Source organism: Olea europaea, unplaced genomic scaffold (genome assembly GCF_002742605.1).
Source record: "Olea europaea var. sylvestris unplaced genomic scaffold, O_europaea_v1 scaffold1374, whole genome shotgun sequence".
Classification (NCBI taxonomy): domain Eukaryota; kingdom Viridiplantae; phylum Streptophyta; class Magnoliopsida; order Lamiales; family Oleaceae; genus Olea; species Olea europaea.
The window spans coordinates 173,608-177,411 of record NW_019231251.1 but is presented as its reverse complement, the minus strand read 5'-3'; positions in this window follow the sequence as shown (position 1 = coordinate 177,411).

The window sequence follows — 3,804 nt, the reverse complement described above, 5'->3', positions numbered from 1 at the left end:
TATAACGCTTTAACGTACCCGACGCGAGCGTATCATCGGCTCATCGCCTCGGCTCTGCGTTCTTCCCATGCTCTACAAAGTTTCAGCTACCCCCATGCCGCGATCCGGTCAGGGAAACAAATCCACGTATAATATAAATATTCATTCTCGGATTTGGGGGACCACTGTTACGCCTCATTTTTATGAGCCTCGGTACCGAGGTATCGAAGTGTCATCTCGCCACTCCGAAGTCGGTGAAATCAAATAGATCACTCCGACCTCCCGAAGCTTCTCCAAAGTGGTACACCGATTCCTGTCACTGATCTGCCGAAGTGTCCCGTCTCCGAGGTCGGGTTCAAGTGGACCCCTGTTAGAAGATTCGCTGCCAATTTAAGATTTGCTCTGCATATAAGGTTTAAATTGATTTGACGTCCCCCATAAAGCTATTTGATGTGACTTATCAACTTTATGTCAATTCAACTTGGGGGAAACAAACTGTCCGCCCACTCTACAAGCGCGGCTGATTGACGCCTATGAGCAGACGCTTCATACCGTCAGATGTATACACGTGTTCCACATCCCACGGTTCATACCACCTATAAATACCCAAAGATTGGCCAGAGGCAAAGGTAATGAAACTCTCAATAGATAGCACTCCATAACAAGTTTATATATCCTCCTCCCCCTTTATTGACTGATTGATTTGTGTAGTCCCTGGACACTGTTCCGACCACCCAAACCTGACTTGACCGTCGGAGTGTATGCGGCTGCTACCCCCGTCGGTTCCGGCCGTGTGCGCCTGACAGTTTGTTCATTTCGTAGGGAGGAATACGTGGAGTAGCTACAAGTTGGCCACGTGGAAGAGCCATTTTTAGAGGTCAACAATAGGCTCTTGAAAATTTATTTTAATGTTTATTAAACAAAAGTGTTCTAGAAATAGCGTTTATCAATTGGAATAATTACATGAAAAAATGGAGTGGAAACTTGAAAATGTGGTGTATTTGAAATGAATAATAATAGTTGAACAAGGTTGAAAGCAGGGAAAGTATGGACAGACCGAGTTGACAACATTTGATTGATTTTTTTATTATTATTATTATTATCATTATTATCAAACTATCAATTCATGTTTCGACACGTATCCCTCCATTTTTAACCCTATTTTAAAAGCATTTTAGATTTTAAATTTGTCAAGAAATTTTAAAATATATTTAGATGCCTTTACCATGTTTTTCAATTCCATCATCGTGAAAAGGTCAAGTGATTCAAACTGTACACAAAATTGTAATTTAATTGAATCAAACTGGAACTGCCATAAAATTGACAAAATCATACAAATTGTGTATAATTTCTACAAAATCGTGCAAAATTATGTAGAATAGGACTAGAGTCTCTACACGTGATGGTGTTGAAAATGGTGATAAGGGGAAAAAGACGATTGGAAATTCATGAAGATGATGAATAAGTTTCATGGAGGATGTCCAAGAAAGCAATGATTGAATGGCTCCAGTGGTAGTGAAGGCGACGCCTTTTATGAAGACGTTCATTTTCATGCTTGGCATCGTGTTTCAAAATAATATATATATATTTAGCATCATATTTGTATGGAAAAAGCCTTATGCATTTACCCTTTTGTACAGGGTCTCTCACATGGAGGTAGACTCCACATGTTGACTCCATGTGTGAGGTCCGCCCCACAGGCTCTGTGCATGTAGCACAGCCCTGTTTGAATTATTGTTTTGACAAAAAAACATTGTTGTGGACTTTCTCATAAAGTAGTAGGAAACTTCTTGTTATTATTTTTATTTTTGTTATAAGCTAGTCATTGACTTACAATAGTTAATTTGTCGTTATAATCTTTTTAACTTTTGTCATAGAATCTTACCATTCACGATTTGATTCATTGATCTAAGACGCAATATTCCTCCATCTATCCAATCCAATCCAAAAATACGATTATGCATGACAACTTTAGTCTTTATATTATTATAATAGAAATATAGCCACCTGTTTGGTACAAATCAAATTTCAAATTTTAATCTAAATCAAACTCAATAACTAATTTTAACCACATATTTTATTGTACCCACAACTTTCAACTACACATTTCAACATCTTTAATCAAAATATACTAAAATTTTAATTTTAATTCCTACCAAATAGGAGCTAATATGATTGACATAAAAGAACGAGCCTTGCAAATTTGAATACTCTATATTTTGAGACCACAACTCCATATTTTCTTACGTTACTTTCACTGATTTTGTCAACTATTTCAATATTTTATCTAAAGCTCGGTTTTGTCAACCAAAAAAATAAATAAAATAAAATAAAATAATTTGGAAACATCATCGAAGTGACTTTTGAATATAAAAAATACTTTGTTTATTCGTTTAGTCAAAAATGGAGGGATAAACTAGCTTTATTTAATTTTATGCATATATGAAACAATATTTGACCAAAATAATTGAAATTTTCGTTGAGCCATGCAAAATTAATTATGAATTCATCATTTGAAGAACGAAGGTTTTTTCTTTAATAAGCTCATTCATTGAAACTTCGCAAACGCATTTTGATCAAAAGATCACATACATATTCTGTTGAGTGTTTTTTAATACTTTCAGCATCTTAATAAAAACCCAATTCAGGAATATGCGAATTTTTTTGTGTTGAATTGTGTGAATCGACCAAATTTAAAACATATTTTTAGCAATTTTTTGTTGCATATAAAATATAAATTAATATAATATTTTCTTTTATATAATTTGACACTTCAAATTTTAAATAGAGTTGATATTTAACACACTAGGAAAGTGGTGCAAAACTTTATATTTAGTCAAGAAATACTATTTATAGGTAATATATCACGTTAAGTTTTAGAATATTGTTATCAAGCATAGGAGGTAGTATAATTGATTCAAATGCATGGAAAATTACATATATACACATTCATCACAAACATAGCCAAAATTGATGTTGATTATTATTATTATTATTATTTCGATGGTGGTAGTAAGAGTAATGCTATTCATAGTGAAAATTATATATATTCGTCTTACGTGACATACACGTGAAAGTTTGTTATTTGATATATGAGATAATAAAAAAAGTATTATATTAATTCATCAAATAATAAACTGTCATATATATGTCACGTAAGACGACTATCGTTAGTTTTCATTATAAATATCATTATTCACTACGTAACATTTTATTTTTAATTTCAAATATAAGCGATATTCTAAAATATTTTTCTAAAATAATGTTCACTGAATCTATTTCAAAATTTAAAAAATTAACATATATTAAATCTCAAAATTTATAGAATTTCAAAATAAGAGAAAAGTCTATAAAGCTTTACAATATTAAATAATTTTAAATTATATTTTATGGATCACACCTGCCACAATTCGGTTTCTCAATTTTCCATTTTCATATAATAAGACAAATTTTTAAAAATGAAATTTTTTTATATTTGATGTAAAATGCTTTATTATTGGAATACTAATAAATTTAGGACATAAGAAGAATTATTTTAATTAATTATGTGATTAAATAGGCTCCATAAACGTCAAAAAACGTAATAAATCAATGTAACCTCATTTTTCATGCTATAATGTGTCGATTTCTCTCTCTCTCTCTCTCTCTCTCTCTCTCTCATTATTATTATTTTATTATTTTATTATTTTTTCTCCAATATTCTTAAAGACTAGAGGACGAAAGAGGACATTTTGGACTTTGAATTTTGACCTAAACGTATGCCAAAATATACCAAATATTAACATCATTAAAATATCCTTTTTTTTTTTTTTTAAACCTATTCAA